Source organism: Cebus imitator, unplaced genomic scaffold, assembly GCF_001604975.1.
Source record: "Cebus imitator isolate Cc_AM_T3 unplaced genomic scaffold, Cebus_imitator-1.0 Scaffold102, whole genome shotgun sequence".
NCBI classification, from domain to species: Eukaryota; Metazoa; Chordata; class Mammalia; order Primates; family Cebidae; genus Cebus; species Cebus imitator.
The window spans coordinates 2731257-2747170 of record NW_016107417.1 but is presented as its reverse complement, the minus strand read 5'-3'; the positions used below and the strand labels follow the sequence as shown (position 1 = coordinate 2747170).

At 41.9% G+C, this 15914-nt stretch overlaps 1 long non-coding RNA gene across 1 annotated transcript; it reads right to left on the bottom strand.

Annotated features, from left to right (window-relative positions):
* Positions 1-387: 387 nt before the first annotated feature.
* Positions 388-3034, bottom strand: LOC119472470. Its single transcript, XR_005201618.1, has 2 exons — positions 751-3034; positions 388-663 (listed from the first exon to the last, which is right to left on the bottom strand). It is a non-coding gene; the product is annotated as an uncharacterized LOC119472470 (long non-coding RNA).
* Between the last annotated feature and the right edge of the window lie 12880 nt (positions 3035-15914).

Sequence of the window (15914 nt, the reverse complement as noted above, 5' to 3'; positions counted from 1 at the left end):
TGTGGGGGCATAGGGACTGTCCCTCGTTGTCTAGTACCTGGCCTGATTTTATTCAGGGCAGGAGAAATACTGGTTTGGTGTGTGAGGGTTAGATAAGAAAGTAGTTCAGAGTATGGGCTCTGGATCACAGGAAAGATGGAAACAACTTTAGCCATTAGTTTGGCGCTTAGGTTAATGGGTGCTATATAAACAAATACAGAATCTAAGTAAACACAATGCAGTGCTCTGAACCAATGACCTACATGTGATGTTTTCTCTGTTTTGGTCTTAATACAACAGTCTAGGAACCAATGGTTAGAGGTGGGAGTGGCTTCTCTTACTTATATGCAATGACCATCTGTCTTCAACTGTTTGGGCTGCTAAAACAAAGCACCATACGCTGGGTGATTTATGAACAACAGAAGTTTATTTCTCACAGTTCTGAAGCCTGGGAAGTTCAAGATCAAGGCACTATCAGATTCGGTATCTGGGGAGGACCATTTCTGCGTTCACAGATGGCGTCTTCTTGCTGCATCCTCACATGGGGGAAGGGGCAAGGCAGCTCTCCAGGCCCTTTTTAATAAAGGCACTGATCTCATTCACGACAGTTCCAACCTCATGAATAATCATCTCTCCCCAAGCCCTATCTCCTAGTTCTATCACATTGTGGGTTGGGATTTCAACCTACGAATTTTAGGGAGACAAACATTTAGACCATAGCACCATCTCATTACTTTTTTCATATCTTATTGGACATAGTTTTAGACTTACAGAGAACTTGCAAAAGTAGTACAAAGAGTTCTTAAATACTCCTCACTTGGCTTCTCCTAATGGCAGAGGCAGCCCATCTGGAGCCACAGCTGTGAAGATGCAGGCTGCAGCATGGGAGTTGTAGCAAAGGAGGTGCAGTGGAGGATGCACAGCAAGGCTGTGAGCCCGAAGGAGCCAGCTCCCGCTAGGGAATACACAAAGGCCTTGCCCCATACTGAGTTGGTGGGACAGGAGCCAGAGCCCCTGGTGCAGCTGCAGTCACCCAGCCGCAGTTCCAGACCCCAGCTTCCCTGTGCTTTTGGAAGCCCAGGAAGCCTCTTGCCCTCAAAGGCTTGAAAGTGTCTGCTCCCACTCCCTGGCCTCTCCTTGCTCCTGGCACGCGCTCTGGGGTGGAGCATAGTTGTGGCCGAGCCTGGGCACTGACACGCCAGCCCCCTGCTGCCTCGGCTGCCTCCAGACTTTGGGCACTGATAAGCATGGGAGGGAGGCCAGGGCCAGCTGGGTTCAGGCCTGCAGGTGCCCCTCAGCAAGAACATCCTGGGCACTGTGGACAGCACGTTGATGGTGGCAGGAGGCAGACTGGCTCCTGGGTGGAAAGGGGTGGGTCCAGTGAAACCCTACCTTCAAGTCAGGGACTGCCTGAAGCCTGGGGACTGGGCTGCCAGTTCTGGGTGGAGTCCAAAGTCAGAAGTGAAAATTTATGGTGTTTTTTTCCAGGCCTGCCCATGGCCATCCATGGACCAATCAGCACGACTTCCTCCCTTCTGAGCCCATAAACACCCAGGACTCAGCCAGACTCCAGCAGACTTCAGGAGTGCCAGCAGAGGGAAGGAACTACACACTTTGGGTCTCCTGGGCTCTTCAGGATGACCTGCCTGCAGAAAGGAGCTACCTACTGGGGTCTCCTCTCTGCTGAGAGCTGGACATTTGTGGAGACGACCTGGCTGCAGAAGGGAGCTACTCACTTTGGGTCTCCTGAGAGCTGTTCTGTTGCTCAATGAAGCTCCTCTCCATTTTGCTCATCCTCCAGTTGTCCATGTGCTTTGTTCTTCCTGGTCTCAGGACAAGAACTCAGGACCTGCCAGATGGCAGGACTGAAAGAGTGTAACACAAACAGGACTAAAACACACCTCCACCACACATACCCCTTGCCATGCTGTGAGAGATGAGAAGGAGAGAAGAGCTGAGGCCCTTTGAGTGCCCCAGACCAGGAGCTCCCCAAGCCAGGGCCGTGACAGCCTCTTTTGGGCTCTGTGGTTCCTGGCATCTCCAAGCTTCTGGGTGCCACTGTGTTCCCCTCGTCCAGATGCAGGAGCTCACAGTGCAAGCTGTGTGTGATACATCTGGTCCAGCTGCAGCCTTGCATGGAGCCAGCACATGTGTCGACACCTAGAGCTGCCTGCCCTGCAGCAGCAGCCAGTATGACTGGTCTGTGCAGTGTCTAGACCCCACACTCGCTGGTGCACACACCCGTTGCTTGCCTTTGGCAGGTGTGGGCTCTGGGCTGCTGGCACTAGCCAAACACAGCCTGCCAGGCCGAGTGGGCGGAAGGAGCCCAGTGGGTGCAAAGCCCAGGTATAGGCACCGCAGGCCACAGAAGTTTCCAGCTGACGAAGCGGCACCCTAAGGATTATGACACTAATGTTACAGTCTTCCATATCCATAGTCCAATGATCAAAACGAGGAAATCTACACTGATAAAATAAGACCAACTGACTGATCTTTAGTTGTTATTAGACTTTTGCCAGTTTTCCCCTGAATGCCCTTTTGCTGGTCTAGGACTGACTCCAGGCTCTCACATTGCATCAGGTTTCCATGCCTTCTAGTCTTCTGTCTGTGACGCTTGCTCTGTGATTCTGCGATGACTGTGACTTGAGCACTGGCCATTATTTTGTTGAATATCTCTCCATTAGGATTTGGCTGATGTTTTCTCCTAATTAGATGGATGGTATGTATTTTTGGCAAGAATGTCACATAAGTGCTCTTGTGCCCTTCTCAATGCAGCACATTACTGCTCCGACTGCTGCTGGTTTGCACTGATCACTTGCTTAAGGTGGTGTCTGTCATCGTCAGAGTTCTTCACTGTGAAGTTACTAGTCTTTATTTTGTAACCATAAGTGTCTTATAGGGAACTATTTTGAGACTATGCAAATAACCTGTTCCTCATCATGCTTTTGCCCATGTATTTGAGCACTGATTCATGATTCTTGCCCGAAACAATTATTATTATGTGTTTGCCTAATGGTGATTTTCTATTTCCATCATTCTTTCTACATTTCTTTTCTTTTCTGAGACAGGGTTTCACTCTGCTGCACAAACTGGAGTATAGTAGGGCACTCAGGGCTCACTGCAACCTTGACCTTCTGGGCTCAAGCAATCCTCCTGCCTCAGCCTCCTAAGTAGCTAGGATTACAGGCACACACTATCATGCCCAGTTAATTGAAAAAATTTTTTGTAGAGATGAGGTCTTATTATATTGCCCAGGCTATACATTTTAAAATTTGCATTCTGGGGCTGTTATTTCTCCCTAATTTATTTATTCAACTATTTATTTACATCAACATAGGCTTATGGATATTTACTGTAAAGATTTTAATTTAGGCCAGGCATGGTGGCTCATACCTGTAATCCCAGCACTTTGAGGTGGACAGATCACTTGAGTCCAGAAGTTTGAGATGAGCCTGGGAAAAATGCTAAGACCCTATCTCTATTAAAACTACAAAAAACTAGCCAGGTGTGGTGGTGCAAGCCTGCAGTCCCAGCTACTCAGGAGATTGAGGTGGGAGGATCACTTGAGCCTGGGAGGTCAAGGCTGCAGTGAGCCCTGATCATGCCACTGTACTCCACTTTGGGTCATAGAGTGAAACCCTATCTCAAAATTAAAAAAAAATTTATTACTCTCATTGTTTATTTTGTTGCTCAATTTGTTCCAGATATGGCCATTGAGATGTCTTTCAATTTTGCTGCTTTTGTACATTCATCATTTAAAAAAATCTTATATCAATATTTATTTCACCTATTATAAAATTCTCCCTTTTAGCTGGGCATGGTGGCATGCATCTGTAGTCTCAGCTACTCAGGAGACTCAGGTGGAAGGATCCCTTGCCTCCAAGACTTCAAGATCAGCCTTGGCAACATAGCAAGACCCCATCTCAAAAAAAAAAATCCCTTTAAAGTGTAAAATTTAGTCATCTCAATATATTTATAAGACTCTGGAATCATCACAGCTATCTAATTCCAAAATATTTTCATTACCCCAAAAGGAAATGCCGTATCTGTTTGGTCACTTCTATTTCTCATTTTCCCCAGCCTCTGGCACCACTAATTTTCTTTCTTTCTTTAAGAATTTGCCTGATTTGGACATTTCATATAAATTGAAACATATAATATGTGGCTTTTTTGTGTCTGGCTTCTTCTTTCACTTAGCATAGTATTTTTAAGGTTCAACCATGGTGCTGCATGTATCAGTATTTCATTCCTTATCATGAGTGAATAATATGACATTGTATGGCTAAACTACATGTTGTTTCTCCATTTACCCATTGGTGTATATTGGTTTGTGCTGTGGTTTGAATATTTGTGTCCCTTCCAAACTTCATGTTGAAATTTAATCCGCAATGCAGTAGTATTGAGAGGGAGGATCTTTGGGAGCTGATTAGGCCATGAGTGACCACTGAGGACACTACAATAATGTGCCGTCTCGGAAGCAGAGACTGAACCCTTCCCAGACACCAAGGTTGCTGGAGACCTGATCTTGGATGTCCCAGCTTTCAGAATTGTGAGAAATAATGTTTTATTGTTTATAAATCAGCCGGTCTGTAGTATTTTGTTATAGCAGCACAAGCGGACTAAAACAGGTTATTTCCACCATGCCCGACTAATTTTTGTATTTTTAGTAGAGACCGGGCTTCACCATGTTGGCCAGGCTGGTCTGGAACTCCTGACCTCAGGTGATCCAACCGCCTCGCCCTCCCAAAGTGCTGGGATTACGGGTGTGAACCACTGCCACTGGCGCGATGATCCATTTTGAGTTAATTTTGTATGAGCTGTGAAACCTGGGCTACACTTCATTGTTTACCTGTGTCTGTCTAGTTGCTCCAGCACCATTTCTTGAAAAGACTGATCCTCCACCTGCTTTTGGGCCTTTGTTAAAAACCAGTTGAATATATTTATTTAGGTCTTTTTCTGGGTTCTTTATTCTGTTCCATTGATCTGTGTGTCCATCTCTCCACCAGTACCATAATGTTTTCATTAGTATAGCTAACAGTAATCTTGAAATTAGGTAGAGTGATTTTTCCCACTTTATTATTCTTTTTCAGTTTTAACTATTTTAGAGCCTATGCCTTTCCATATAAATCACAGAACAAACTGTCTGTGTCAACAGAATTCCATCCTGGAATTTTAACAGGAATTACATTAAAGCTACAGATCAGCTTGAGTCCAGGAGCTTGAGGCTGCAGTGAGCCATGATTGCACCACTGCACTCCAGCCTGGCAACAGAGCAAGACCCCGACTCTAAAACAAAGCAAAAAAAACCCTATAAATCAATTTAGGGATAATTGATGTTTGCTATGTTACATCTTTAAATACATGAACACAATATGCCTCTCCATTTATTTAGGTCTTTTATTTCTTTCATTAGCACTTAATTTTCAGCAAAAGGCTGGGCGTGGTGGCTCACACCTGTACTCCCAGCACTTTGGGAAGCCAAGGCGGGTGAATCATGAGGTCAGGAGTTCAAGACCAGCCTGGCCAACATGGTAAAACACCGTCTGTACTAAAAATACAAAAATTAGCTGGGCATGGTGGCACATGTCTGTAATCCCAGCTACTCAGGAGGCTGAGGGAGTAGAATTGCTTGAACCAGGACCTGGGAGGTGGAGGTTGCAGTGAGCTGAGATCCCGCCACTGCACTCCCGCCTGGGCTACAGAGCAAGACTCTGTACCCCCTATTCAAAAAAAATTTCAGCAAACATATCCTACACATATTTCATTAGGCTTATACCTGAGTATTTCATTTTCTTTTTTTCTTTTTTCTTTTTTAGTTTCATCTAATAAAGCAGAGTATTTTATTTTATTTGGAATGAGTGTATGTAGTATTGTGTTTTAAATTTTGGTTTCCATATGTTCATTTTTAGTATATAAAAATGTGAGTAATTTTATGTTACTCTTCATCTGCAAATTTGCTGAACTGACTTAATTAGTTCTAGGAGGTTTTCTGTTGTTTTTTTACTTTGTTTGTGGTGATTTTTGCCATGCAATTTTTAAAAATGTAGTCAAGCTATCATTCTTTTCTTTTCTTGTCCATGGATTTTTTTTAATTTATTTTTATTTATTTATTTATTTATTTTTTGAGTCAGAGTCTCCCTTGGTCACCCAGGCTGGAGTGCAGTGGTGCAATCTCGTCTCACTGCAACTTCTGCCTCCTAGGCTCAAGCAGTGCTCCCACCTCAGCCTCCTGAGTAGCTGGGACCACAGGCAGGCACCACGACGCTCAGCTAATTTTTGTACTTTTTGTAGAGAAGGTGTTTCACCATGTTGCCCAGGCTGGTCTGAAACTTCTGGGCTCAAGCGATCTGCCATCCTCAGCCTCCCTAAGTGCTGGGACTACAGGTGTGCACCACTGCCCCTAGAGGATTTTATTTTTTTTAACATGAAGTCTTACTCTCTTGCCTAGGCTGAATTGCAATAGTGTAATTTTAGCTCACTGCAACTTTGAACTCCTGAGCTCAAGCAGTCCTCCTGCCTCAGCCTCCCAAGTAGCTAGGACTACAGGCATGTGCCAACCTGCCCAAATAATTTTTTTAACTTTTTGTAGAGACAGGATTTGGCTTTGTTGCCTGAGCTGATCTCAACCTCTTGGCCTCAAGTGATCCTCCCATCTCAGCCTCCTGAAGTGCTGGGATTACAGGTGTCAGCCACTGCATTTGACCTATTTTTTTTTAAGCAGTCAGAAATTCGGTGAATATATTTTGTTTTAATGTCTGACAGAGCTAGTCTTCATCACAGTTATTCGTTTTTTGGTATTTTTCTGGCTATTCTTGCAGGTTTTTCTATGTAAATATTAGTTATCAATTTATGTAATGCATGTAAAAACTTATTGGCATTTTTATTGGGATTGCATTAAATCTATAAAGTAACTAAAGGAAAGTCAACATCTTTATAATGTTGAGTTGTTCTACCTGTTTATATAAGTCTATCTTTGTGACTTTTGGGAGTATTAAAAAATTTCCTCATATAAGTTTTGCACATATCCTGATATTTTTATTTCTAAGTATTCAATCTTCTTCAGTACTATTTAAACGAGTTTTATCATTATGCGCTCTAATTATTGTTTGTATGAAAGCTATGGCTTCTTGTCTGTTAGCTTTATATGGTATTACTTTACTGGACTTTTTAGTTAATTTTATTCTTGATTTGAGTTTTTCCAGCATTGTTGGCAAATAGAGATAATTTTACTTCCTCTTTACCAATCTTGCTTTGAATTGATTTATCATGCTGAATTGCAATGCCTAATACCTCTAGACAATGTTGAATAGTAGCAAAGATGGTGAGCATCTTTGCCTTGTTCCTATCTAAGTGAAAACCACTTTTAGTATTTCTCTTTTAAGTAAGATGCTGGCTAAAGCTGTGATGTTTGGATATAATAAGAAATATATACTTGGTTTCTGTCCCATTTTCTGGCATAGAGCTTCTAATCCTTTGGAATCTCCTGAGTTATAGGAGCAACTATTTTCCCCTAAAATCTATTTATTAGGAAGAATGACTTTTCAGAATTCTAGTAGCAAATCATACTATAGAAGTATCAGACAGAATTCTCGGCCTTGATATATTGTCTCAATGTTATAAGAAGTTGACTTCCAGATCAACATAGTCAACTGAAAAATATCCTTTGTTGATATCTTTCAGAGTCCAAGACATGATTTTCTGACTTTTAAATCTTTTATTTTCCACTTAGTGGCAGAAAGGAATCTCTATTATGCAAAACTAATCTGAAAATTAATAGTTACATAGTGGCTACAGAAAAATTTTCTGTAACGATGTTAAATGTGATTCTCTGTTCATTGCCTAATTCTCACCAAATAGAGCAAGTAATTAAGGTTTCATAAACACCTTTTAGAATAGGCAACATTACATCAGAGGAGAATGGTCATGTTATTTAAAGTTGGTTCACCACTCTGCACCTCATTCTTATGTAGAAACTTGACTGACCACAAACCCAAATATTTAACATTTAAATATCTGTGTATTCATTTTTATACTTCTTGAAAGTACTTCTAGGAGTTAAAACATGAACTGCTAACAAGTTCCTCTTGGTGGTTTCTGGATGGGGCCTGGTCACCAGAAAGATCAAGCCATAATGAGAAGCTTGGACCTTTCAGTCCCAACCGCCATCCTCCAGGAAGGGGAGAGAGGCTGGAGGTTGAGTTAATAATCAGCCATTCCTGGGTGATGAAGCCTCCATAAAAATCCTTGAACTACAGAGTTTGGAGAGCTACTGGGCTGCTAAACACATGAAGGTGCCTGAATGCTGGCACATCCCAGAGAGGGCAGGGAAACTCAGCAGCTCTTTCCATGTGCCCTGCCCTGTGCCTCAGTTTCGTCTGTATCCTGTGTAATATTCTTTAGAATAAATGGGTAAATGTAAGTAAAGTTTCCCTGAGTTCTGTGAGCTGCCCTAAAAGTGATCAAACCCTAGGATGGGTTTGTGGGAGCCCCTGTTTATAGCTCACTGGACAGAAGCACATGTCACAGCCTGGGCCTTGTGACTGGCCTCTGAAACGTGGGCAGTCTTGTGGGACTGAGCCCTTACCCTGTGGGTTCTGACTCTAACTTCAGGTAGATGACGATGATGTCGGAATTGAATTAAATTATAAGACACCCTGTTAGTGTCCACTAGAGAATTGTTTGGTGTGTGGGTTTGATCACCCACACATTTTGGTGATTAGAAGCATTCTGTGTTGAGTGTGAATGTAGACGGAAAAACAGTCCATTGTTTCCTAACTCATACAAAGGCTAAGGTGCTATATGTGGGAAGTCTTTGCTTTGCCCAGTTCTGTACGCACATTTTTCAGTTACTACATTTTAGTTAAATAACTCCAGTCCCCTCCACCAACATGGTTCAAACTTCATTTTAACTGGGAGTAATTGTGTAATGTGCAAATCTTGCTGCTGGCTCTTTAGTCCAAAAAACATGACATAAATAACAGATGGGCGTCATGATTAGGACATCACTGCTTTCGAAGTCTGATGGTGATTGCTTGGTCAGTGCCAGTCTGTTAGTTCATGCAGACGTCAGTCAGGTGTATACTTGGGTTGCCTCCTTGTCTCTCAGTGATAAAACAGATATAACATTTTACAAAATTGAATAATTGGGCCAGGTGCAGTGGCTCATACCTGTAAACCCAGCACTTTGAGAGGCCGAGGCAGGTGAATCACTTGAAGTCAGTAGTTCAAGACCAGCCTGGCCAACATGGTGAAACCCCATCTCTACTAAAAATACAAAAGTTAGTCAGACGTGGTGGCAGGTACCTGTAATTCCAGCTACTACTCAGCGGCTGAGGTAGGAGAATCGCTTGAACCTGGGAGGTAGAGGTTGCAGTGAGCAGAGATCGCACCACTACACTCCAGCCTGAGTAACACAGTGAGACTCTGTCTCAGAAAAAAAAAAAAATGGATGGATGATTAGAAGGGGGAATAGCTAACAAATATAAAAGTACAGCAAAAAAAAAAAAAAAAAGACAATGGATAAGACTGGAAATTGTATACAAAGCTGTGGTATGAACTATATTGAAAGTCTGATGAATATCATAATATGGTTTGGATGTTTGTCCCTTCCAATTCTCATATTGAAATGTGACCCCCCCCCAATGTTGGAGGTGGGGCTTAGTGGGAGGTGTTGGTCATGGGGGTGGATCCTTCAGGAATGGCTTGGTGCCTTCTTTGTGGTCATGAGTGGTGGTAAGTTCACATGAAATCTAGTCATCTAAAAGAGTGTGGCAGCTCCCCCTCCCTCTTTCTTGCTCCCTCTCTTGCCATGTGATACACCGCTCCCCCTTTGCCTTCTGCCATGATTGTAAGCTTCCTGAGGTCTCACCAGAAGCATGTGCTAATGCCATGCTTCTCGTACAGACTGCAGAACTGTGACCCAAATAAACCTCTTTTCTTTATAAATTACGTAGTCTCCAGTGTTCCTTTAGAGCAACACAAAATAAAATAAATGAGATAAAGTTGCTTCAACATATTTTTTATTTTTTTATTTTATTATTTTTTGTTTGTTTCCCAGGCTGGTCTCCAACTCCTGAGCTCACGTGATCCTCCCACCTCAGCCACCCAACGTGCTGGGATTACAGGCATGAACCGCCACACCCAGGTTGCTTCAACATCTTTTAGTTTAAATTGCACTGTAAATAGAAGTTGTTTGTGGTTGAAATGGAATGTTTACTTCTATGTTGGACTGAAGACTGTAATTTGTTAACAATCCCCATCGGTTTGGCCAGCATTCAGGCTGACGCATTAAAGTTAATTGCCACATTGACAGAAAACAGTAATTTCAAGGAGACTGAAGAAGAAACTTTTACTAACAGTAAAGGGTGGTTTGTTTCATCATTTCAGAAGTTGGCATGCGTTGATTAATATGAAACTATCAAGTACAGATGAGGATGTTGCTGTGAAATCTGCCCCCAGATGTCAAGATTTATTTATTTATTTATTTTAGTCAGGGTCTCGTTCTGTTGCCCAGGCTATACTGCAGTGGCACAGTCATGGCTCACTGCAGCCTCCAACTCCTGAGCTCAAGCAAACCTCCTGCCTCAGCCTCCCAAGTAGCTGAGATGATAGGCATGTGCCACCACACCCAGCTAGGTTTTTAAACTTTTTAAGAGATGGGGTCTTGCTCTATTGCCCAGGCTGGTCTTGAACTCCTGAGATCCCCCCACCTTGGCCACCCAAAGTGTTGAGACTATAGGCATAGACCACTGCACCCGGCTGATTTTATTTTTTTAACTAACCACTATACTAACAAGGATCAAGGACAATTATTAAGGCAGCCAGTGGTCACAAAAAGGATAAAGATATCCTGGAAGAAATGCCGCTGGCAAAAAGTTTAAAAGAACTTGGAGCTATTTCACAACATGGGAAGTACAAAGGATAAGATGTTGAAAACTTAGAAAGGAGTGTGACAATTTTCCAAGGCATGGAAAACATGTTCTTTTTTTTCTTTCTTTCTTTTTTTTTTTTTTTTTTTGAGATGGAGTCTCACTCTTGTTGCCCAGGCTGGAGTGCAATGGCATAATCTCGGCTTAATCTGTCTTCTGGGTTCAAGCAATTCTCCTGCCTCTGCCTCCCAAGTAGCTGGGATTATAGGCGCCCACTACCACACCCAGCTAATTTTTGTATTTTTAGTAGTGACGGGTTTCACCATGTTGGCCAGGCTGGTCTTGAACTCCTGACCTCTGCCTGCCTTGGCCTCCCAAAGTGCTGTGATTACAGGTGTGAACTACTGTGCCTGGCCAGCATGTTCTTTCTATGTCCTAAGTTAAATGACAAGAGGAAAACAAGCACTATTCACACTACTCTTGAAACGACTTTTAAAAAGTAATAAAACACTTGTTTGTAATGTTTTAAATTATAGTGTACTTAAATAGGTATGTGTTTTTCTATTTTTTCCTTTCTGTATACATCTGACAATAAGAGAGCTTTTAAATTTTTAATAAAAATGTGTAATGGTCATGCAATGATCATAATTTCCCCCTGGATTATTAATATCATTTCGCATGACTTCAGTGTGCATGGTCATTCTTATGGTCCTGCTCTATTCTGCAAAGTGAATTTTGTTGAATGTTTTTTAAGAATCTGTGGAGATAATTGCTTTTTCCCTTACATCTTCACTATGGTATAATACGGTATGGTAGCATTGAACCAACTTCATATTCCTGGAATAAATTTCGCTTTTCTTAGTGTGGTATTATATCCTGTTTGTTACTATTTTATTTAATATTTTTTTGAGATGGAGTCTTGCTCTGTTGCCCAGGCTGGACAGAAGTGGCGGGATCTCGGCTCACTGCAACCTCTGCCTCCTGGGTTCAAGCGATTCTTCTGTTGCTGGAATTGCAGGTGCATGCCACCATGCCCAGCTCATTTTTGTATTTTTAGTAGAGACGGGGTTTCACCATGTTGGCCAGGGTGGTCTTGAACTCCTGATCTCAGGCGATCTGCCCACCTCAGCCTTCCAGAGCTGGGATTACAGTTGTGAGCCACCATGCCTGGACTTTTATTTAGTATTTTTATGTTAACATACATCATTAACATTGGTCTGTATGGAGTTTTTGACAGTTTTTAAAATCAGGTTTAGGTATCAAGAATATACTTGCCTCACAAAATGACCTAGAACGTTTTCCTTCATTTTTAATATTCTGAAAAATTCATAGCACATAGAGATTTTGAAGACTTGTAGAGATCCCCTGTGAGACCATCTGGGTCTTGTACTATTTTTTTGGGAATAGATCCTTAATAAATAACTTTCATCATTTCTTGTATGGGAAGAAATCTGTTTCTGTTTAAGTTCTTAAAGTTTTAAAAGCTTTTAACTCCAATGGGAGCAATTTTGGTCATCTGTATTTCCCTGAGAAGTTATCCATTTCATCTAGGTTTTCATTTATTTGCATACAGTTCTGCAAAGTAGTCTCTTAATAATTTCTTTAAATTTCTGTTTCCATGATTTTCTCCTCTTCGTCTTTCTTATTTCGTATATTTGTGTTTTCTCCTTTCTTTTTTTTTTTTTTTTTNTTTTTTGAGATGGAGTCTTGCTCTGTCACCCAGGCTAGAGTACAGTGGCACAATCTTGGCTCACTGCAACCTCCGCCTCCTGGGTTCAAGCGATTCTCCTGCCTCAGCCTCCTGAGCAGCTGGGATTACAAGCATGCACTACCAGGCCTGGCTAATTTTCTTTCTTCCTTTCTTTCTTTTGTAGAGATGGGGTTTTGCCATATTGGCCAGGCTAGCCTTGAACTTCTGACCTCACGTGATCCACCTGCCTTAGCCTCCCAAAATGCTGGGATTACAGGAGTGAGCTGCCCCACACGGCCTCTCCTCTTAATCAAGTTAACTAGTTGTTTGCCTATTTCAAGGGTCAGCAAACCTTTTCTATAGATGGCAAATATTTTATGCTTTGTGAGCCATACAGTCTCTGTAAGAACTGCTTAACTCTGCCATTGTAGTACAAAAGCAGCCATAGAAACAGTATGTGAATGTGTTCCAATAAAACTTTATAAAACTTGTGGCAGGCTTGATTTGGCCTGCAAGCCATAGTTTGCCAAAGCCTAGTGTATTTCATTAATTTTCTTCAAGAAACCAAGATTTGGCCAGGCGCAATGGCTCATGCCTGTAATCTCAGCACTTTGGGAGACCGAGGCGGGTGGATCACGAGGTCAAGAGATCGAGACCATCCTGGCCAACATGGTGGAACCCCCATCTCTACTAAAAATACAAAAAAATTAGCTGGGTGTGGTGGCGCATGCCTGTAATCCCAGCTACTCGGGAGGCTGAGGCAGGAGAATTGCTTGAACCCAGGAGGTGGAGGTTGCAGTGAGCCGAGGTCACACCACTGCACTCCAGCCTGGTGCCTGGTGACTGACTAAGACACTGTCTCAAAAAAAAAAAGAAAAGAAAAGAAAAGAAACCAAGATTTTGATTTATTAATTAGGTCTACTTTTCTCTATTTTCTACTTTATTGATTTCTGGGTTTTTAAATTATTATTATTTCCTTCTTTGTGTTTTCTTTGGGTTCACTTTGTTACTCTTTTTTCTAACTTTTTTGAGTTGGGAATTTAAATCATTTTCAGCCTCTCATTTTTGCTGACAAAAGGGTTAGGGCTGTGAATTTTCTTCTGATTCTTGATTAAAATATATCCCATAAGATTCTGTATTGTTTGCATTACCACTATTTTTCAATTCTGTAATTTTAGTCTGTATTTTCTTTTCCCTTGAGAATTATTTAATAGGCCGGGCATAGTGGCTCGGGCCTGTAATCCCAGTGCGTTGGGAGGTCAGTGCAGGAGGATCACTTGAGCCCAGGAGTTCAAGACCAACCTGGGTAACAGAGTGAGATCCTGTCTCTACAAAAAAATTAAAAAAATAAATAGCCAGGTGTGGTAGCACACATCTATAGTCCCAGCTACTCAGGAGGCTGAGCTGGAGGATCACCTGCGCTGAGGAAGTTGAGGCTACGGTGAGCCATGATCACACCACTGCACTCCAGCATTCTGTGTGACAGAATGAGACCTTGTCTCAAAAAAAAAAAGTTATATAGGCCAGGCGCGGTGGCTCACGCCTGTAATCCTAGCACTTTGGGAGGCCGAGGTGGGTGGATCACCTGAGGTCAGGAGTTCAAGACCAGCCTGGCCATCATGGTGAAACCCCATCTTTAAAAAAAAAAAAAAAGTTATATAATAGTTATATAATACAAGGTGTTTTCCTAATGGTTCTTCACTTGGATCTGTGTGGGGGTCAGGGGAGAATTCCTGATGGAAGGGCCTTTCAAGTTTTGTTTGTTAATAATTTTTAGTTTTATTGCATTATAATCAGAAGAAATTATAAAATCTATAATTTTATGAGTTTATTGGTGTTTTCCCTATGACCTGATTCAAGTTTTACAAATATTCTGTGAGTGCTTGAGAAGAAAGTATGTTCCCTATTGGCATAGAATCCAATATATATATCCATGAGATCTACTGTATTTATTATGTTGTCTAAGTCTTCTAGCTCCTTACTCATTTTTTGTCCTCTTGATCTGTCTTATGTGTTTCTTTGCATCTCCTGTGGTATTTAATCCCTTAAAATTGGTTGCTATACTACTTGGTGCATAAATATTCATAAGTGTTACAGCTTTGTGGAGAATGACGGCTTTTATATTAAAACATACCTTTTGTCATGTTTAATGCTTTGTGGCTTGAATTCTACTTTGTCTGATGAGATCACTACCTCTACTTTTTAATTGTTTCCATTTGCCTTGATACCTTTGTCCATCCCTTTATTTTTAACCTTTCTGATCATGTTGCTGTGGGTGTTTCTCTTGTATATAGCATATGTATAGTTAGGTCTTGCTCTCTGAGCCAAATTCAAAACCTTTTTCTTTAAATAGGTGAGTCAAGCCCCTTTACATGTGTCAGTAAAATCGGTCCATACTCCGTCATAATATTACATAATTATGTTTATTTTATATTTGTTATTTATTTCTCTATGAGCTATATTCTTTGATCTTTATAAATTGGTACTTAGCAAGGCTTTTATTTTTGCTCTAGGGTCTACCTTTGTACTCACATCTTTAAAAATCTCTATCTGGATTATCCATTTAAACTTAAAAAAAATTTTTTTTTTGCCTTTCTTTTTAAATTTTTTTTAACGTTTTTTTGAGACAGAGCTTCCTTTTGTTATCCAGGCTGCAGTGCAGTGGCATGATCTTGGCTCACTGCAAACTCTGCCTCTCAGACTCAAGTGATTCTCCTGCCTGAGCCTCCCAAGTAGCTGAGATTACAGGCATGCACCACCACATTTGGCTATTTTTTGAATTTTTAGTAGAGATGGGGTTTCACCATGTTGGTTAGGCTGGTCTTGAACTCCTGGGGTTAAGTGATCCACTGGCTTTGGCCTCCCAAGCTGCTGAGATTATAGGAGTGAGCCACTGTGCCTGGACTGCATTATCCATCCTTATTGATAGCTTTTTCTCGTTTGAGAGATGGGGTTGCTCTATCACCCAGGCTGGAGTGTAGTGGTGCAGTCATAGCTCACTGCAGCTTCAAACTCCTGGGCTTAAGTGATCCTCCTAACTCAGCCTCCTGAGTAGCTGGGACTACTGGCACACACCACCACACCTAGCTAATTAAAAAAAATTTTTTTTGGCCAGGTGCAGTGGCTTATGCCTGTAATCCCAGCACTTTGGAAGGCTGAGGTGGGCAGATCACAAGGTCAGGAGTTCGAGACCAGCCTGGCCAATATGATGAAACCCCCTTTACCAAAAATATAAAAATTAGCCGGGCATGGTGGCAGGCACCTGTAGTCCCAGCTACTTGGGAGGCTGAGGCAGGAGAATTGCTTGAACCCAAGAGGTGGAGGTTGCAGTGAGCCAAGATCAAGCCACTGCACTCCAGCTTGGGTGACAAAGCAAG